Source organism: Theropithecus gelada, chromosome 14 (assembly GCF_003255815.1).
Source record: "Theropithecus gelada isolate Dixy chromosome 14, Tgel_1.0, whole genome shotgun sequence".
Classification (NCBI taxonomy): Eukaryota; Metazoa; Chordata; class Mammalia; order Primates; family Cercopithecidae; genus Theropithecus; species Theropithecus gelada.
This window is the reverse complement of record NC_037682.1, coordinates 36,032,885-36,055,692: the sequence shown is the minus strand read 5'-3', so window position 1 is coordinate 36,055,692 and position 22,808 is coordinate 36,032,885. Positions and strand designations below refer to the sequence as shown.

At 35.9% G+C, this 22,808-nt stretch overlaps 1 pseudogene across 1 annotated transcript; it reads left to right on the top strand.

Annotated features, from left to right (window-relative positions):
* The first annotated feature begins 8,904 nt into the window (after positions 1-8,904).
* Positions 8,905-9,347, top strand: LOC112606735 (annotated as a pseudogene). The gene has a single exon (XR_003115684.1). The product of XR_003115684.1 is annotated as an ATP synthase subunit g, mitochondrial pseudogene (transcript).
* The last annotated feature ends 13,461 nt before the right edge of the window (positions 9,348-22,808 follow it).

The following is a 22,808-nucleotide window of genomic DNA, read 5'->3' as shown; positions in this document are numbered from 1 at the left end:
AATGGAGAATTTTTTGATGGGCTTATTAGTAGACTGGACAGAGCTGAGGGAAAAAAAAAAAATCTCTGAGCTTGAGGATATCTCTGAAAATAGAAACTGCTGAAAAATCAAAAAGAAAGAGAAAACCTGAGATAAAGAGCAGAATATCCAAGAACTGAGGGTCAACTAGAAATGGTGTAACACACACATAATGGAAAGCCTAAAAAGAGAAGAAAGAAGAAAAAAATGCAAGACATATTTGAAACAATGATTACTACTTTTTTTTTTCTCGAAATAAGACCCCAACCTGCAAATCCAGGAAGCTCAGAGAACACCAAGTCAGATAAATGCCAGAAAACTTCATCTAGGCATAATTATTTTCAAGCTATAGAAAATCAGAGATGAAGAAAAAAAATTGTGAAAGGAGCCAGAGGGGGAAAACACCTTACTTATAGGGGCACAGAGATAAGAACTGGATCTGACTTCTTCTCAGAAGCCATGCAAGCAAGAAGAAAGTGGGGTAAAATATTTGAAGAGTTGGGAAAGAAAAACAGTAACAATTAAAAAAAGAAAAAAAAAAAAAAAAAAACACCAACCTAGGATTCTGTAGCCTGAAAAAATATTCTTCAAAAGTGAAGAAGAAATAAAAGCTTCTCAGAAAAATAAACACTGAGGAAATGTGTTGTCAGTAGACCTGCCTTGTAAGAAATGTTAAAAGAAGTTCTTTAGGGAGAAGGAAAAATACACAGGTCAGAAACATGGAGCTGTATAAACAAAGACAAATAATCAGAAGAAATAAGTTAATGTAGAATAAAAACCAAAGAAGCAATCCATGAAAACATGATAAGCTGTATTTTATCTTTTAAAAATATGCTCCATAAAAGACACTGTCAAGATACTAAAAAGAGGAGACACAGGCTAGGAGAAAATATTTCCAAAGCATATATATATAATAAAGTCGTGTTATACAAAATATAGAAACTCTTAAAACTCAACAATAAGAAAATCAGATTTTTTAAATGGGCCAAAAGTCTAAATAGGCACCTTATCCAATAAGATACAATGGCAAATAAGCATATGAAAAGAGCCTCTACATCATATGCCATCAGAGAAATGTAAATTAAAGCAACATTGTGTATCACTGCATACCTATTACAATGGCCAATATCCAGAACATGGACAACAAATACGGCAAGGATGTGGAACAATAGAAGTCTCTTTCATTGCTGGAAGGAATACAAGATGGTGCAATGACTTTGGAAGACAGTATTACAGTATTTTACAAAACTAAGCATGCTCTTACCATATAATACAGCAATTGTGCTCCTCGATATTTACCCAAAGGCGGCAAAAACTTGTATCCACATAAAAACTTGCACATGAATGTTTATAGACCCTTTATTCATAATTGTCAAATCCGGGAAGCAACCAAGATGTCCTTAAGTTGATGAATGTATAAACAAACTGTGATATACCCAAACAATTATTCAGTGCTTAAAGAAAGTGAGCTATCAAACCTTAAAAAGATGTGGAATAAATTTAAATGCATATTACTAAGTCAAATAAGACAAAATGGGAAGACCACATACTATATGATTTCAACTGTATGACCTTCTGCAATAGGTGAAACTATGGAGATGGTAAAAAGAACAATGATTACCAGGATTAGGGAGGAGGGAAGGATGAATAGGCAGAGCACATAAAAAATTTTTAGGGCAATGAAACTATTCTGTATGATACTATAATGGGGGATACATGTCCTTATGCGTTTGTCTAAACCCATAGAATGTACAACACCATGGGTAAACATTAATGTAAGCTTTGGACTTTGGGTGATAAAGATGTGTCAATATAGGTTCATTGTTTGTAAAGATTGTAGTACACTGTTAGGAAATTTGATAATGGGGAGGCTGCTCATGTGTAGGGACAGGGGAAATATGGAAATTCTCTGTACATTCTGCTAAAGTTTGCTATGAACCTAAAACTGCTCTAAAAAATAAACTGTTTAAAAACAAATCTTATTCTGTTACTAGGGCCAGATTAGTGAAAAACAAAAACAGCAACAAAACCAATATTTGAATATCTGTTATGTGCCAGGTGTTGTACTCTGAGCTTTGTGTGCATTTTTCAATTAATCTTTAAAATATTCTGTTAAGTATGCACTATATGTTGTGCCAATCATAGAAGACAAAACTGAAGCTTAATGAGATTAAGAAATTGAACCAAGATGACTGGGCTAGAACATGGAGAAAGGAATTTAACGTACTATGACTAAAATTATATCTAATCTAGAACTAATATTGCTGATTTGGATATGATCTACCATTCCAAAAGATGGGTTGGGTTTATACTTCGGTTTTAAAACATGATCAAATAATTAGTCGATTTCGAGATGCACAAAAGAAATGGATGGTGTTTTGGTTTGGCTCCGCGTCCCCACCCAAACCTCATGTTGAATTGTAATCCCCAGTTAGGCGAGGGACCTAGTGAGAGATGATTGTATCATGGTGTCGGATACCCCCTTGCTGTTCTCATTATAGTGAGTGAGTTCTTTCAAGATCTGGTTGTTTAAAAGTGTGTTTCACTTCCCCGTTGGCGCACTCACGCTCGCGCTCTCTCTCCCCCATTGCCATGTGATGATGTGCTCGTTTCCCCTTTGCATTCTGCCATGATTGTAAGTTTTCTGGGGAAAAGAGGCTCAAGTATTAGAATGATTATTGGCTTAGATTATCATAAAAGCTGTAAATCTTAAATAAATTGTCACAGAGAAACATCTTTAGCTCTATAAACTATTAGCCAATAATTTGAAAGAGATAGTACTACTTTTCAGGTAAAAGGGAAAGACTTATATTCTGCTTTGTTATCACCAATTCATTTATGTGTTCATATATACACATAAATATACATTTATGTATATATATTTATAATATATATAGCAATATTTATATATACTTATAAATATATAAAATATATAGCAATATTTATAATATTTATCTCTACATATTTATGTATATATGAATGCATGAATTGGTAATATATATTGTTTCTATATATATTTTTATATAACAAAAACAGATTTATGTTTAAATATATATATTTACTTATATATAAATACATATGTATATAAAACCACTAATCCAGTAAAATCAATTTGAAACTTATCTAGTAGTGTATCTATTTTAGGCAGAGAATTATTGTCAGTCTTGATTATAGAACTATATTTTTGTAACCTATGCAAAATTGACCTTTACTAATCAATGTTATTATAAGAATTACTATGAGATCCCAAAAAACCTAGACTATCTTTTGCACTCTTTTTCTGGTATTAATGTTTTTCTATTGAATCCATAATGTAATAATCAAATAATATAATAATAGAGTGAATCAGATATTGTCTGATATGTATAAAGCATATCTGTGAAGTAAAGCCAAGATATAATTCTAACCAAGAAATATCCTCAACCAATGATTTTCCCATGAATAATACAAGGCAAATATTCTCAGCTTTGGGCTCGTCTTTACTGATAGCTTTAGCATGGCACGTGGATTTATATTAGATAAATGCATAGGGACTGGTCAAGACCCAGAAAACCTCACTCTTGTAATTAAATTTCACATTCACAAAAAAATGAGACATCTCCAAAAAGTTAACTTCCATCCCACTGTTACATTTTACATTGAGAAAATGAGACCTCCTCCCCTCTCACAAAAGTTAACTGGTCATTCTCCATTCTTTTGCCACCAAACTAATGAATAACAGAGAAAGGGCTGTGACATTATAGGTCATTAATTTATTGGTTTATTAAATAATTTTCAATGAAACAGGTGAAAGCAAGGTTTTGAGAAAATTATGCATATGTTTTAATAGGGGAGGTAAATGTTTTTATAATGTAAATCTAGCCATTATATTACAAATACCATTTCAGAAGAGGGATGTAACTATCTTTCCATGATAAATGAAGATAAAATTTCAATAGAAATAAATACCCCAACCAAATGTTCTCCAACCCGCTAATCCCATACCTATGCTTTCTATTGGCTGCACTCAACCAGAAGCTAGGTGACAAATAAGTTAACTGAAGCAGTCCCTGAGAATTATTCCTCTGGAATAACCCCCTCCTGAGGTATGCAGCGTGGAGAGGAAGCATGCAATATGGAAGGCAAAGATCAAAACTAGGCATATCCAACAAAAGATCATACTAGAACTGATGAGGTTGTGATATTATCTTATTTCTTACACAAATGTATTTATATTCTTCAATTTATCCTTGAATTTCATGCCTAAGGTGGTACTACTACTTTTCCACAAGCCAGTTTGTCTCCTCTTAAAAAAATGAATATATAATTTTGCATAAAATAGATCCTGATAGAATTCCAGGGGAAGACCATTGCAGTTAGAAAAAGGAATGCTTACTAGCTCTCTTTCCCTTTTCTGCCAATAAGATGGTGGGAACATAGTTTTAACAAAAGATTGCTAAATGAAGAGTACAGTTTTGAAAACCTTACCATGGATTTGGAAAGAGAATGAGCTAGCGGTTAACATTTGGCACATATTCTGAACAATTGTGTCAAAACTGGAATGAGTAGAATGAAAACAGCATCTGCTGCTGCTGATTTGCTTTTCCCCAGAGACTGGGCAACATTTGAACCTGTGATGAAAAGACAACAGGTGTGTCACACAGAATAAATCCCCCAAGCTCTCTGTTAGCCTTTAGGAAAACTACCAGCAAAAATAATAGAGAACCATGTATGAACTATAGGCATATATTGTAAAAACAAACAAAAAAATGTATTCACTCGGTTGGCAATGGGCTACCACCTAGATAATTAAGAATGGGTTTAAAGTCAGGAAGGACAATATGTTTTAGTTCTGAGCTTAAGTTGCAAAGCACTAAAATAAAATATATTCCCATGTGGGACTAAAGACTGTGAAAAGTCAAGATGGAAGGAAAAAGAGAAGTGAATTTGCTCACATGAAAATCAACACAGACTTAGACAGTAGTACACTCTTTCCTGTATAATCTTACGCAGAACTGGAAAACACACCACCATTGCCTTGGCATTTTTATTTGTTTATTTCAGCTTTTATTTTAGGTTCAAGGGGTACACATGCAAGTTTGTTGCATGGGTACCTTGCATGATGCTGAAGTTTGGGGTATGGATGATCTCATTATTCAGTTAGTGAGGATAGTACCCAATAGGTAGTTTTTCAACCCTTGCACTCTCTCTCCCTCTCCACTCTAACGGTCTGCAGTGTCTGTAATTCCCATCTTTATGTCCATGTGTACTAAATGTTTAGCTCTAACTTACAAATGAGAATATGTGGTATTTGGTTTTCTATTCATGCATTAATTTGCTTAGGATTATGGCCTCCAGATACATTCCTGTTGCTACAAAGGACATTATTTCATTATTTTTTATGGCTGTGTAGTATTCCATGGTTTATATGTACCACATTTTCTTTATCCAGTCCACCATTAATATGCACGTAGGTTGATTCCATTTCTTTACTATTGGGAATAATACTGTGATTGAGTACAGGTGTCTTTATGGTAGAACAATTTATTTTTCTTTAGGTATATGCCCAGTAATGGCACTGCTAGGTTGAATGGTAGTTCTGTTTTTCAGTTCTTTTGAGAAATCTCCAAAATGCTTTCCACAGTGGCTAAACTAATTTACATTCCACCAGCAATATATAAGTGTTTCCTTTTCTCCCCAACCTCAACATCTGTTATTTTTTTAGTGGGAGGTGGTGTCTCATTGTGGTTTTGATTTGCATTTTTCTAATGATTAATTATTTTGAACACGTTTTCAAATGTCTGCTGGCCACATCTATGTCTTCTTTTCAGAAATGTCTGTTTATGTCTTTTGCCCCCTTTTAAATGAGGTCAGCTTTTTTGTTATGTATGTTTGTTTTTTGCTTCTTGAATTAAGTTCATTATATTAAATTGATTCAGGATATTAGATTTTTGTTGGATGCATAGTTTGTGAATATTTTCCCCCATTATTTAGGTTGTCTTATTACACTGTTGATTGTTTAGTTGTGCAGAAAGGAGCTCTTAAGTTTAATTAGGTTTCACTTTTATTTCAGGTACTTGTTTTGATTGCTTTTGAGGACTTAGTCATAAATTCTTGTCAAGGCTGATGTCCAGAAGGGTATTTTCTACATTTTCTCCAAGTACTTTTATAGTTTTAGCTGTTGCATTTAAATTTTTAATCCACCTTGAATTAATTTTTTGTTGAATTTGCCAAAGATCAGATGGTTGTAGGTGTGTGGCTTTATTTCTGGGTTCTCTATCCTATTCTGTTGGTCTATGGGTCTGTTTTTGTACTAATAACATGCTGCTCTAGTTACTGTAGCCTTGTGGTATAGTTTGAAGTTGGGTAGTGTGATACTTCCAGCTTTGTTCTTTTTGCGTAGGATTGCTTTGGTTATTCAGGCTCTTTTTTGGTTCCATATGAATTTTAAAATAGTTGTTTCTAATTCTGTGAAAAATGGCATTGGAGATTTGATAGAAATAGCATTGAATCTATAGATTGCTTTGGGCAGTATGGCCATTTAAACAATATTGATTCTTCCAATTCATGAACATAAAATATTGTTCCATTTGTTTGTGTCATCTATGCTTTCTTAGCAGTGTTTTGTAATTGTCATTGCAGATATCTTTCTCCTCATTGGTTAGACGTGTTCCTAGGTGTTTTCTTTCATGGGGGCTATTGAAAATGAGATGGTGTTCTTGATTTGGCTCTCAGCTTAAACATTGTTGGTGAATAGAAATGCTACTGATATTTGCATATTGATTTTGTATCCTGAAACTTTACTGACATTGTTTATCAGTTCCAGGAGCCTTTGGTTCTTTTAGGTATAAAATTATATCATCAGTAAGAAGAGATAATTTGACTTATTTTCCCTTTTGGATACCTTTTGTCTCCTTCTTTTGCCTGATTGTTTGCTCTAAGACTTCCAGTACTATGTTGAACAGGATAAATGAGGGTGGCACACTTTGCTTGTTCCAATTCTGAAGGGGAATGTTTCCAGCTTTTGCCTATTCAGTATGATGTTGGCTGCGAGTTTGTCGTAGATGGCATTTATTGTTTTTAGGTGTTTCCTCAATGCCTAGTTTGTTGACTTTTTTATCATGAAGGATGTTGAATTTTATTGAATGCTTTTTCTGTGTCTGTTGAAATTATCATATGGTTTTTTTAAATTGTTTATGTGGTGAATCACATATATTGATTCCCATATGTTAAACCAACTTTGCATCTCAGGAATAAAGCCTGCTTGATCATGGTGAATTAATTTTTTATGTGCTGCTGCATTCAGTTTGCAAGTATTTTGTTGAGGATTTTTGTGTTTATGTTATCACGCACATTGGTCTGTAGTGTTCTTTTCTTGTTATATCTTTGTCAGATTTTGGTATCACATTGATGCTGGCTTTATATAATGAGTTAAAGAGTAGTATCTCCTCATCAAGTTTTTGAAATATTTTCAGTGGATTGGTGCCCACTCTTCTTTGTATGTCTGGTAGAATTCGGTTGTGAATCCATCTGTTCGAGGGCTCTTTTTGGTTGGTAGTGTTTTTGTTTGTTTGTTTTTGGTTTTTATCAAACTCGATATTAGTCTGTTCAGGGTTTCAATTTCTTCCTGATTCAGTTGTAGGAAGCTGTGTGTTTCTAGGCATTTATCCATTTCTTCTATGTCTTTTAGTTTGTGTGCATAAAGTTATTCATAATAATCTCTGAGGATCTTTTGTATTTCTATGCGATAAGGTGTAATGTCTCATTTATCATTTTTTATTGCATTTATATGATTCTTCCCTTTTTTGTTGTTAATCTACCTGGCAATCTATAGATGTTGTTTGTCATTTCAAAGAACCAGCTTTTAGTTCATTGATCCTTTGAATGGAGTTATGGGTCTCAGCTTTATTCAGTTCTGATTTTAATTTAGTTATTTCTTCTATTAGCTTTGGGGTTAGTTCTCATTTTTTCTAGTTCCTCTAAGGATGATGGGGTGATGTTAGATTAATTTGAGATCTTTCTAACTTCTTGATGTAGATGTTTAGTACTATGAATGTTCCTCTTAACACAGCTTTTGGTGCATCCCAGAGATTTTGATACGTTGTGTTTCTGTTTTCCTTTATTTAAAAAAAAAAAATTATTTCTGCCTTAATTTTGTTCTTCACCCCAAAGTCTTTCAGGAGGAAGTTGTCTAATTTCTATGTATTTATATGTTTTGAGAGATCTTAGCGCTGATTTTTATTTTTATTCTACTGTGATCCAAAAGTATGGTTGATATGATTTTGATTTTTTTTGCATTTTATAGATACTTGCCTTTATGATTAGAGCATATGATCCATCATATAGTATGTCCTGTGTACAGATGAGAATAATGCATATTCTGTGGTTGATGAATGGGGCATTCTGTAAATGTCTATTACGTCCAATTGGTCAAGTGTCAAGTTTAAGTCCAGAATTTCTTTGTTGTCTGTTTCAATGATCTAATTCTGTCAGTAAGGTGTTGAAGTTTCCCGCTATTATTGTGTGACTGTCTAAGCCTTTTTGTGGGTCTAGAAGTACTACTTTTATAAATCACAGTGCTCCAATATTGGGTGTGTATATATTTAGGATAATTAAGTCTTCTTGTAGTATTGAATTGTTTATCATTGGGTAGTGCCTTTCTTTGTCCTTTTTTACCACTGTTGGTTTAAAGTCTGTTTTATCTAGTAGCAAGCCCTGTCCTTTTTATTTTTCTGTTTGTGTGATAGATCTTTCTCCAGCTCTTTACTTTGAGCTATGGGCAGTGTTATTTGTGAGATAGTTCTCTTAAAGACAGCAGATGGATGGATTTTTTTTTTTTTTTAATCTGGGCTTGACCATCTTTGCCTGTTAAGTGGGTCATTAAAACTGTTCACATTCTATGTTCCGGGCGATGGACTTTGCATCCCAGAACCATGGCCCAATTTGTCCGTAACCTTGTGGAGAAGACCCCGGCTCTGGTGAACGCTGCTGTGACTTACTCGAAGCCTCGATTGGCCACATTTTGGTACTACGCCAAGGTTGAGCTGGTTCCTCCCACCCCTGCTGAGATCCCTAGAGCTATTCAGAGCCTGAAAAAAATAGTCAATAGTGCTCAGACTGGTAGCTTCAAACAGCTCACAGTTAAGGAAGCTGTGCTGAATGGTTTGGTGGCCACTGAGGTGTTGATGTGGTTTTATGTTGGAGAGATCATAGGCAAGCACGGCATCATTGGCTATGATGTTTGAAGACCAATCTTTAACATCTGGTCATATTTGATTTATTATTTGAGTGTTGTTGGACCATGTGTGATCAGACTGCTATCTGAATAAAATAAGATTTGTCAAAAAAAAAAAAAAAAAACTGTTCACATTCCAAGTTAATATTGATATGTGAAATTTTGGTCCTATGATGTTGTTAGCTAGTCATTCTGCAGTCTCTGTTGTATAGTTGCTTTACAGGATCTGAGGGCTATGTACTTAAGTGTCATTTTGTGGTGGCACATACTGTTCTTTCATTTCCATGTTTTAAGAGATCTCTTAAAGATCTCTTGTAAGGCTGGTCTAGTGATAGTAAAGTCTTTTAGCAATTGCTTGTCTGAAAAGGATTTTATTTCTTTTTTACTTAAGAAAGTTAGTTTGGCGGGATATGAAATTATTGGCTGGAATTTAAATCCTCAATCTCTTCTGGCTTATAAGGTCTCTGCTGAGGAGGCAATCGTTAGTCTGACGAGGTTTCCTTTTTCTACCTCTCTATCAAGATTAGAAACATTTTCCTGAACTATTGTTTTGTATAATTTATCCTTCTCTCTCAGGAATGCCAATAATTTGTAGGTTTGCTGGCTTTGCATAATCCCATATTTCTTTGTGATTTAGTTCATTTGTTAAGTTATTTTTCCTGAATTTAGTCTGACTGGGTCAATTTAAAAGACCAGTCTTAAATATCTGAAATTCTTTCTTCTCCTCAGTCCAGCCTATTAATAAAAATTTCAATGTATTTTGAAATTCCTTAAGTGAGTTGTCTATATCCAGTAGCTCTAATTCATTTCTTTTTAAGGTGTTTATCTCTTCCTTCATTTTCTGAATTGCTTTAGAAATATCTTTGTGTTGATTTTCAACCTTGTCTTGAATCTCACTGAGCTTCTTTGCAATCTGTGCTTTGAACTCTTGATCTGTCATTTCTGAGTTTCCATTTTTTGTTAGGGACCACTGCTGGAGATCTAGAATGTTCCTTTGGTGGTGTCATAATGATCAGATTTTTTATGGTGCCAGAATTCTTATGCTGGTTCCTTATCACGTGAAGAGGAGTGTATTGGATAGAGTCTTTTGGTTTTACTTCTATAGCCCTATGTACTTTCTGTTGGCAGGTTTTATATTGGGCTGTGTGCTTCAACCTACAGGCCAGTAGATGAATCTTGTGACTAAGAGCTAGCTGTGACACTAGCAGATAGGTATGTACCTCAGCTTTGTTCACTGTGAGTCATTTTCTGTTGCTTCAGGTCAAGGGCTGGACAGTGGAGTGCCTAGTGCCCTGAGCTTCCTGTTCTGTGGGGTTGGGAAGACACCACTGGGCAAATCTGAAGCTCCTGTCTTGCCCATGAATGCCCTAATGTCAAGTGCAGGGACCAGTCCTGATGAGGATGGCTAGGAGAAGCTTCTGTGGAAATGTGCTAAGGTCTTTGCAGGAAGGTCAGGGGGCTGCAATAGCTCCCTGTCCTAGACCTAGATAGGCAGGAGCTTGATCTGTTTCCCTATCACACCCCTGTTCCAGGGCTTGTGACTCCCAGTTCAGACACACACTGTAGTCTATCTCCAAACCACAGTGTGGCTGAGAACCACAGGAAACACCGGTTTGGTGATTCTGTGGGAGTAGATTCAGGGCATAACTTCATCACGCAACATGATACAGATTGCTTTATGGTCCACCTCTTCTCCAATGCGATAGCACTCTTGAAAAGGAGCAGGCTCTATCTTTGGGCACATTGAGTGGGTGTTAGTTGTGGTGGTATTAGCTGGTTGGGTCAGTCTGACTTCAGGCACTGGAGAAAGCGGTCAGGTGCCAGTAGAGTTGCAATGGGGTAAGTGGTTTCCCAGTTTTCAGGCCCCTAGTTGGCCTACTGGACAGTGTGTATAAGTCCTGAAGGGCTGGGCTGGAGTCAGGCTACCCCAGAGTTTGGATGCTGGCTCTGATTGGAAGGGTGGACTGATCTCTGGGTCACCAGATGAACTTTTAGGCTGAAGTCAGGTGGAATGCATAGGTGGTGAGAGCCTGAGAGAATGTCACAGGCAGGTGGGGATTGAGTTTTCAGAAGCGCTCTGGACTGCAGGTGAAACTTTCAGACAGGGGCAGGGCATTCCTTGACTTTCTTTCTGATGATTTTCATGCATTTTGTCAACTTTATGGCAATGCTTACTAAACTATGCATCATTTTCAACATGTCTGCTCTCCTTATTTCAGTGTTACATCTCTGATACCTGCATGCCTAAGTACTGCTCTAAACCAAATCAATCCTTCTCCATCATAATTTGTTAACTTATACTATGCTAATTGTTAAGAATGGCTCAAATATCTCTTATAATATTTATATTGAATATTTATATTGAATATAATATATTGAATATATTATTCCAAAGTCTAAAATCATAAGAAATACATATCTACTTTTATCATTCTTGGCAGCCAGGGAATAACTGACTGTTAGAAGGACTTATATTTTGTACATCTTAGACAACTGTGCTTCTTGATGATACTAATTTTGATACTTCTTTTATTGGTCCTGTCTTAAGGCATGCGGACAATCAAAAAGAATGCTGTTCCTGATTTCTGATTTTTTTATGCTGAATTCTTGCCAGCAAAATTTGACATGTCATATACTTACCCATCTTTACCCGTTAACTGTAATGTCTTCTCAAAAATTATGTGAAATGGTTTTGTTCCCTTAGTAGATGTGAAGGGTTAAGCTGACACTATAGAGCCAGCATACCCTCTCAATATTCCCCCAGCATTTGGGTGAAAAAAAGCATTAAATCCAAGCCACAGATTGAAAGCCAATGTACATAAAGGTTCCCCATTGTAATCTTCACATATTGCTAAAAATTAGAAATGAAAAAGTGAGATGTGAGGTGCAAGGTTTTTTAAGTGAAAATACTTAGATGAATTTGCCATTTTAGCCCACTCAGCCAGCCAAGAGTGAGGGTACTTTTAGATGTTTATACATTTGTTTGCTCATTTGCTTGTTTGTTCACTTTAAAATATGCTAGATATTTGGATACACAGACACAATAAACTTCTCTCAAGAAACCTGTAGTAATTTAGACTCGTGATTCCAGACTTAAGTTCAAATCCAAACTCTGTCATCAAAATGTATGAGCATTTGGGCAAACACTGGCCTCTCTGGATGGTTCCCATATATGGAAGATCACATTAGATCATCTTAATAAAGTTCCTAGCAGTGGTATCTGGCACATTTTGAGGTTTGTTGATGAGAATTATGATTTTGTGGTAAAGAGTATAAAATCTGAAATGAGGTCATCTCTACCCCTTGTTCTTTAACAAGACAGTTTTCTGCTTTGTGTCTTCAGTTTTTTTTCTGTATAAAATGAAGATGATAGTAATATCAATCCCACAGGAAAGTTATGATTACTGAATGAGTTAATATATGCAAAGGACTTAAAATAGTGCTTGACTTGTAATTAATGCTGGTTGAGTGTTTTCTATCTCTGTTAAAAATAAGAATAGTCATTCTCATTATTGTTATTACATATGATCTTTATACAAATGACTATAATACAAAACAGAAAATAGTGATTCCATTAGAGATCTCTAAATAACTATAGGATTTTTAAAAGTAATATTTTAGGCTGAGAAGTGGTAAAAAATTTCCAGGAACTATGATAGTATTAGGCATGCTAAGTTGAGAGGTCAAGAGAAAAACCTATGGATAAATAAAAGCATGTAAACAAAATGATGTGTAAACTGTGGAGAGTTCCTTTTCTGTACATGGGAAGACATTATGAGTGATGTGGTTACAAACATAGGTTAAAGCAGATCATGAAAGAACTTGAATGCAAGCCATAGGCTATCAATTAATTTGGTCAGGAATGGGAAATCTCTGAGGGCCTGTGGCAAGACCTATCTTGTAGAATAATTTGTAGAGCAAAGAAACAAGAAATAGAAATGCCAGATAGGAGATTTCTGCATATCTCAAGCTAAATATACAGGAGAACTTCACTAGGTTAGAATCAAAGGGAGATGGAAAGAATGTATGTGTTGAAGTGAATTCCTAAACAAAAGAGTTTGAGTAAGGGTTAGATTGGATTTTTTAAAAATAAAGCAGAAATCAAAATTGGACTTCTCTCATGTCTTCCCTTCTCCACCACCACTTTCCGTTTTTGAGAAAAAGATACAGCTATCTGAGGCATTTGAAAACTTAGATGCTTACACAAAACAGGCAGGTAACCTGGATAAATAAGGAGTGCCAGCCAGAATGAGACTATGGAGAACCTGGGGTCTCATGATCCATCTCAACTGTGAGGTGGTAGTCTTGGGGCTCCAGGCAACTATTGCTATGGAGAAACATTGCCCAGCACTGCCAGTTATTCTGAGTTTTCCAAGAGAACTGGGAAATCTGGATCTTCAAAATGTGAAAACTACCAATTTTTACATGTTGGCAACTACTTTGAAAATTTTAAAAAAGCCTCTCTAGGCCAAACAAAACATGCCTGTGGCCAAATGTAGCATGTGGGTCACCAGTTTGTAAAATCTCACTCTTGTTATCTGGCAAGGTAATGAAGCATTCTGGTTAGTCAACATTCTGACTGAGTTTCCACATACGTTATATAAGGCTTTTGAGCCTTCCAAGAATAGGAATACATCAGCTATGCTGAACATGAAAGTTCTACTTAACATTTACCAAACTTTCCCCTGTTGATTCAAACACTTATTCACTCAACAAGTAATTATTATTTAGCTATGTTTCATATGCAATGATAATAATTTAGGAATATATAAATATGAATGAGATAACCTTGACCTTAAGTAGCTCAGTTTGATGAGGGTATAAACATAGGTCACAGATAGTGAGAGTACAATCAGTTTGACAACTCGGAATCATTTAGTATCTCAATATCATCAGTAGTCATGTAAAAATATGGAGAATGGCATAGTGCTTATCAACTGATAGATATTCTAGAAGTTCTGTTCTAGAACTCTAACTTTCAATACTTGACATTTTCTCAGAAAGACCATGTCAGACTCAAGCTTCTGTACTAGCTCCTGTCATTTCTCAAAATGCTTTTTCTTAAGATACCTCTTTCAAAAATTTGGGAATGGGATCAGTCTTCCAAAGATAAATAATCCCATTCTAAGATTTCTGGCCTTGTGATTTAAATTCCATAGGTCAAAAGTAGGAAGAGGAATCACTCTGGATGGTTTATGGGGAACACTCTATTTCCATTTAATTCATGTCAACAATTTCCCTCCTAAAGCAACCCTGCCTTGCTACCCTGAAGAACAAGGAACACAGAATATTCCCCTGCTGAGGTTAATATTGTTCAGCAACTTGAGAGAAACGATTAAAGAAGTAACTATTAAAATAAGTACGGTATTATTCTGTCTCCTCTAGCATACAATTTCTTTGGCTACATGATGATTTTTTAAAAAATATCAAATTAGTGGCTTAAATGCATTTCTTCTTAGGTACTAGAAGGGAAGACATACATTTAAATATTAAATTTTAGACAAATATTTGGGGGAAAGCTGTAATTGTTTCCCTCTTACTGCAAACTCAGAGACTCTCAACCCTTTCCTCTCAACTACCATCATTTGGTGTCACTAAAACACTGTTCCGAAAGGTCACATTTCAAAAAGAAATCATTACTTTGTTTTTATAACTGATATATCCAAAGATATGGGCAGAACTATTACAAAGGGATTTATAAGTAAAAAAAAAAAAAAAAAAAAAAGACTTAAAGGTGTAAAATACTTAGTTCCACTGTATATCAAATAACTATTTTTCTCTTTAGGTGCAGTAGTATACATAACATCATGTACTTTGAGTAGCACAGAGAATAGGAACTGAATGATACAAGATTAATTACTACACTATTGTCATCTCTAGCTAATAACATAGAGATTAACCTTGCTGTTAAAGTCTCTCTGGATGTATTTGTTTGGCTGTGGCATAATTAGGGAGGCATGCAAGTAGAAAAAAAACACACAAAATAAAATTTGTGCCTTGGGAGGAACAGAATTTGTTTATTACTTTGTCACTGCAGGCAACAGGGTGTGAAACCAGCAAGAAATCAAGCCCGTTCTTGACGTCAGTTATTTCTAATTTGGAGCAATTGAGTGCATCTTTGACTTATGTGCCGGGGCTGATCATTGATTAAGCTGCAGGGGTGTTTCCTACGGTGTTCCTTTGGCCTTATTACTGTGACTAGCAATGCGTTGTCAGGTTGCTTTTTGTTTTGTTTTTGTTTTGTTATTTTCCTTCTCCAGAAGACTCTGAATTAAAATATTCCTGAAGTTAGTTACAAGTAAACTTAGTAATTTCCTAAGTATTAAGTACATATTTTCCCTTGATTTTGATCTTTACCTTTGGAGAACCAAATGTCACATTTTAGACGTTTCATAGATACAGAAAACTTTTTTAACATTGTGTGTTCAAGTTTGGATAAATGGTACCAAAGCAATCCTTTGGACAAGCAAAATGAACTTCTCAATCATTACACATTAATCATTAGACTGTTTCTATTTAAATGAAATATTGCTTGAAAGAAAGCAAAAGTGATTCACATCTTTCTTTCACAGTTTAGAGAAGTTAAAGGCCATTTTAATGCTTGATAAAAATGAACAGCCATTATAAAACTTTAAGGAAATGGCCAACATCCTGAGGTTGCCATCCAGAAAAAATTGAAAGAATCTACCTTTCCAATGACCTAATGGAACTCCTGAATTAAAACTCTGTCACTACAGACTCTAATCATATTTGTTATGAGATTATTTTGCTTTAAAGAACAAATTTTCTATTTTAAAAACTTATCAAGAGACCAGACATGGTGGCTCATGGCTGTAATCCCAGCACTTTGGGAGGCCAAGGCAGGAGGATAGCTTGAGCCCAAGACTTTGAGACCAGCTTGGGCAACATGGAGAGATCCCATCTCTACAAAAACTTTACAAATCACCTGGGCATGGTGGTGCACCTGTAGTCCCAGATACTGGGGAGGCTGATGCGGGAGGATCGTTTGAGCCCAGGAATTTGAGGCAGCAGTGAGCTATGATAATGCCACTGCACACCAACTTGGGCGACCAAGTAACACTGCATGTCTAAAACACACACACACACACACACCCCATCCCAAAGAATTGTATCTGTATTCTAGATGCCAGGTACGGTCTTTCTGACTTTTCAATATTTAATTAAAATGGCTTGGAGACCCCATTTCACTTTATCTGAGAAGTCTAATATCTTCAAGATTTCTCAGAATATCTTCTTGTTTTGAGATACTAACCCTGCTGGATTCTGTCACTTGCATGAGACAGCTCTTCTTTCTGGTTAGTGCCAGCTCAGATGTGAATATTGGCCTCTTTTTGACATTTGTGTAAATCATAGAAAAAAGGCACAGGATGCGTAGAAGATTCTGCTGGGGCTCTGAGATATAGAGTGTTTTCCTTGAGCAGTAAAGAGAACGTAAAATTAAATGTTTATTTTTCATATAATGACTTCCATAATTCTACCACAAGAAATTAATCTACCACAAGAAAGAAATTGCTTTGTAGAAAATTTACCTGTCGGATTTATACTGTACCCTCTCCCATCCTTGCTCCTCTTTTAACAACTTCTATCTAAATTTTATGTATACTTTTTATATGTAGTACTTTAAATATATTATTTAAACTTAAACTCACCTAGCCAGGCAATCCTTTTACTAAAGACATTTCCCTCCACAAATGCAGCATTGTGCCAGTTGATGTGTATATGTATGTGTGTGTGTGTGTATGTATACATATATAGTGCCAGTTGATATGTTTAATCTGCTATTCATGTCTGGAAATTTCTCTACTGTTTTTGTGAGTTGTGGTATGGGAATTGAAAAATATAGTATTTACATCTTCACTTAGGGCAAGCAACTACACCAATGTAGATAGATAATAAAATGTTAAGATATATAACCTGAAAATAAATAACCTGAGTTGCTAATTCCTTAACTCTTACACACTTAGGTGACTTACCATTCTCTTTCTCAATTCCTCAGGGACCAGCTCCACTACCATTGAGATATAAATATTTTTGGATTCACAAAATAAGTTGATCATTTATTATTGGACAAAGCAAATACAGTTTTTGGGTTTTTTTGTTTGTTTGTTTTTTAATTTAGCATCTGATCTTCCATAAGTATAAGACAACTCTACTTACATTCATTCTTTTAATTCATTATAATGAAATTTGGAGAAAGGAAGTATTGCTACAAGATGACCAACTCTTAGGTGGGCTAATAAAATTGCTTAAATATCACAGCAATTAAGTATTAAATACAGGATTTCAAACCAGCTCTGTTGGACTTTAAGCTCACGTAATTCCATTTGGTGATTCTGAGCACAGTCATCCTTACTCCATCTCATTTCCATTGTATTTTAATAAGAGGGCAGAGGTGGAAAATGAGATTTTGCTGAGGCCCTGTTCTTTAACATAAATGTGTTGGGTTAATAAACTAAGTTATTTTTAGGACAGAAAAAAATTGTAAAAACTGCTTTACACGTCACAAGATTAAAGGAGAACAGGAAAACAATGAACAAAGGGTAGGCAGAGTGACAGATGCTGGGACAGATTGTGTATCTTCTCCCTAGCCTCAATCTAGCAAAGAAGTGGGGGAGGGAGAAAATGAAAAGGGGAATGAGAAAAATCAACTCGGATCCAGTTATACATGGGTATTTGAGGTCTCTTCTCGCATAGTTGATGTGCACCTCTCCTAAAAGTACATGGCAAATGTTCCATTATCTGTTGTACAACAGAATATAACAACTGGCTCCTCGCTGGCTCTCTTAACTTTTTTTTTGTTTGTTTTTGAGACAGAGTCTCGCTCTGTCGCCCAGGCTGGAGTGCAGTGGCGCGATCTCTGCTCACTGCAAGCTCCGCCTCCCGGGTTCACGCCATTCTCCTGCCTCAGCCTCCCCAGTAGCTGGAACTATAGGCACCCGCCACCACGCCCGGCTAATTTTTTTGGTATTTTTAGTAGAGATAGGGTTTCACCGTGTTAGAAAGGATGGTCTCGATCTACTGACCTCGTGATGTGCCCACCTCAGCCTCCCAAAGTGCTGGGATTACAAGTGTGAGCCACCGTGCCCTGCCAATGTGCTGTTACAATTATCTAAAACAAATTCCATGTTTTCCTTTGTGTCTGCATAAAATGGGCTTAAGATGCGCAGGAAATACAATGTAAACACTTAAAAGCCTTCCCCCATCTTCTCACTTCCACATTTGTGAGGTATTTTGAATTTTTCTGCCATTCTTCATGCGGGATACCCCGTAGTTTATATGTGGGTTCTCTTACTTTTTATCACTTCCTTCTTGCTATGCTTACCAACATGTTTGTTTTTGAAGTCCTCAAAAAGGAAAACAAAAACAAAAACAAAAAAACCATCCCAGAGTATTAATTGAATGAAAGACTAGGAAAAAAATAATTGTAAACAAGACTGAACAGGGTCAATAGGATGTGAAAACATCTGGCTGCAATGTGAAAAGTTTAGTCAATTGATGGGCTCTTTTTAAAAGATATTGTGTTTTTGCTTTTGAATTTTGGGGACCTGTTTCTGGATTCCTCAAATCTATGGGTTGTCCACACTGGCATTGTATAAACTTACCCAATGATTGATTTTGATCTTGTAGCTAACTTGCAAAATATGAGGTAACTAGAGCATGATTCATTTTATTTTACCTTTATTTATTTATTTTTTTTATAGAGACAGGGTCTTTCTCTGTCACCCAGGCTACAGTGCGGCCATGCAGTCATAGCTCACTGCAGTTTTGAACTCCTGGGCTCAAGTGTTCCTCCTGCCTCAGCCTCCCAAGTAGCTAGGGCTACAGGTACATACCACTACACCTGACTAATTTTCTTTTATCATTTTTTTTTTTTTTTCTTAGAGATGAAGTCTAGCTATGTGGCATAGACAGGTCTGGAACTCCTGACCTCAAGTGATTCTCTTGGGTTTGTCACACAAACTTGAGATTACAGACATGAGCCACTGTGCTTGGCCAACAGCATGCTTTAAATACCTCTAAAGAAGAAGGGAGAATTGATCAGTTGATTACTTGATCATTTGTTATTTTAGAAGTTTTACACTTAATAACCTTATTTCATTTTCCAAAGCAATCAATGAGAAAAAGCATGTAATATTTTATGCTTGCCACTATACAAAATACTCTAATTACCTAATCTATTGTAATATTTACAATTATGCTATGAAGTAAATGTTATCCACAATTTATGAGTGAAATGTTCAGAGAATTTATGGAATTTCAGCTGCAGATTTAATTAAATTGTGAAGCTAAAGTTGAAATTTCATCTCTGGAATTTAAAAACCTATGCTTTTTTGCACTAGGCCAGTACAGTGCTATAAAATCATGTCTCTGAGTCTACACAAAACTGAATTTACAAAACATTTATCTTTTAGTTATTTAATAAGGATCTTTCCAATACATAGTGGGTGAACAAAAAGCACCTACTTCTCAACAGATGAAATAAGAAAAAAAAAAACTATTGAATAGCAGTATTTTAATGCATCGCTTATTTCAGCATAATTTAGAATACTCCAACCACATCTGAAGATCTTAAATTAATTATTTGGGTCCTGAGGGTTGAGAGTTTCTGAGAGAGCAAGGTAGAATTAACTTTCATCAAGCACCTGATATATGTGAGGTGGTATCATTTATTTAACTCTTTTTTATAGTCCAGAACCATGAGAAATGCTAAGCATTCTATATTTAATACATCATTTAATATTGATAATAACCCTGTGTGGCATGACACATTAATATTAACCTCATTTTACCGAGTAACAAATTGAAGTTGGTTAGTAGTAAAGGTGAAATTTGAACTCAGATCCTGTTTTTTGAACCTATGTACTTTCTCAAATAAGTGCTGTAAGACACATACCGAGCCAGTAGTACTTCCAAATAAGTGCTGCTTAGAGTAACTGCATAGTTGCTTCTTACACCAGCACACGAGCAGATAATTTTTATCAAATATTCATTACTTGAGATTTCCATTCATTTATTTAATAAAGTCATTCCTCAGCTAGCAGTAGTATTTGGCCAGTCTTCTGCAGTCTCTCAGCCTCTTTGTGTTTATGGACAGGTCAACCAGTGGAATAATTTTCACTTGACAAGCCCCAGTTGAACTTGTTTCCTGGATCATTAAGCACATTGGCATGTACATTAACAACCATTTTCTGCCTTGTTGGTTTCCATATATTTCACTCACAAATTAATAGGTACATAAGGAGAACTCAGTTAATGCCTCTTTGCATACCACCACCAGCCTTCTTGGTGGGTGGCAGGTATTGAAGCTGTGATGTTGAAAGAGACTGAAAACAAGCAGAACTAAGACTCAAATCAAGACTGATGTATCTTTTTTGGACCAGATAACTATGCCAATAGAAATGAATCGCAGATTCGTAAAATCAAATTTGCTTTTGATGTTATCAAGATTCCCTATCAAGAACTTTCTAATCAAGGGTTTTTCAACCTCGGCACTATTGACATTTGGAGCTGGATAATTCTTTGTTGTGAGGGCTGCTCTGTGCTTTGCAGGCTGTTTAGCTACATCCCATCCTCTACCCACTAGATGTCAGTAGCACCACCATCCTCTCCCTTGAAAATTAAAATAATAATAATAATAATGCCTCCAGACATTACCTAATGTCTCCTAGGGCAGCAAAATCACCCTGCTGAGCACCATTCGTCTGTCTTCATCAAGAATTACCTCTTTGTTTTATTTCCCTGGACTCTGGAAGAACAAGTGTTAGACATCATGTTCTTTCTTTTTATTTATTTATTTATATTTATTTAGAGACAGAGTCTCACTCTCTCGCCCGGTTGGAGTGCAGTGGTGCAACCTCAGCTCACTGCAACCTCCACCTCCTCGGTTTAAGCAATTCTCCTGCCTCAGCCTCCCGAGTAGCTGGGATTACAGGTGTGCACAACCACGCCCACCTAATTTTTGTATTTTTAGTGGAGACGGGTTTCACGATGTTGGCTAGGATGGTCTTAATCTCCTGACGTGATCCACCTGGCTCGGCCTCCCAAAGTGCTGGGATTACAGGTGTGAGCCACTGTGCCGGGCCCCTTCTTTTTGTTAATAGGGAAACTAAAACCTGAGAAGAGAGAGTTGCTTAAGTGGGGAATATTTGATGAGTATATGCTATGTGCCAAGATACTGTAGAAACACTAAGAGGATCCTCATGAGAAAATTCTTCCTACTCTTATTTTTAAAATGAAAAATGTAGGAGACGATCTTGCCCCAAAACTCATATATGCTAAGTTGCCTTGCTAAGACCCAGGTGTGGGAAACCTGGTTTTAATATAGACATACCTCGATATGTATGTTTTAAAATAACTCTAAAGATTTGCAGATGTTTTCATTGAATATTTACTATCTAAAATGAAAGTCGGCTTTGATGGATTCACACGGTCACAGTAGAAAAATATTTCAGTTGCCCTCAAGTTCAGGCAAAAGGATATTGAGTTGTCTGCAGTCATAACTTAGTTGTGCTTTTCCAGTAGATACCATTTCTTTCTTTGTTGTTTAGCATGTTTATATCATTGTTATCCTTATCTTTTCCTCCAAGATACTATTTTTCATGGGTCTCAGGTATTTCTTCTGCCAGGTCTGGGGACGTTTCAATTTATTTAATTTTAGCATCTTTAATATTATCTTATTGCTTGTTTATATAAACATTTCTTAGATATCCTTGCAATTAGGGAAGACAGAAAACCTAATTCAGATCTGGTACTTTACAACACTGAAACCCACTGTACAGATATCTGAGTTCATTAAGTGTTAAATAATTTGATAATTGGCATTTTAAATGCAGTATTTGATGCTGAACTCCTAGTGTTAAAGCATGTTTTAGTACTCTTTGGTGAACTTGTTCAGGGCTTTTGGATGGGCTGGAAATACTGTATTTTACCATTTATAACATATGAAAAGTCAATAGCCAAGACATTTTACAAGAACAGATTAGATATTTTGAGAGATCTCTCTAGTCCTTCTTCTAAAAAGTGTGTGGGATTCTTACACTTTTCATGATCTCACAATAACCCCTTTTTTTCCTGAAATTTCCACCTTGGTTAACCTTTACTCTTACCTCAAACTTAATGCCAATGAAGAGTATATGTGGAAGCTTTAAATCACAGATTTCAATTCTTTGACTGCCTTGTCTTCAAGATCAAGGTTTGTGTTCCCTCCCTGGGAATCCAGGAGGGCTTGTGGCTATTTTGACTGATTTGTCAGAAGTGATGTCATATGACTTCTGAGACTAAATCATAGGCCATGTAGTTCCTGCCTTGGTCTCTCGGAAAGCTCATTTCTAGACATTCCCTCTGGAGATGTTCCATCTAAGAAGTCAGGCCCCATTATGTAAGAAACCTAAGCCACATAAAGAGTTCAGGAGTAGTGAATCTGGTCAATAGATTATTTATCTGAGGAAAGCTTTGAGTAACCCGATGACAGGGGGTATACATGTGAGTGAAGAAGCTGACTTAGGTATGGATCCTCCCACTTCAGATGTTTGAACTCATAGCATGTCAGTCACCT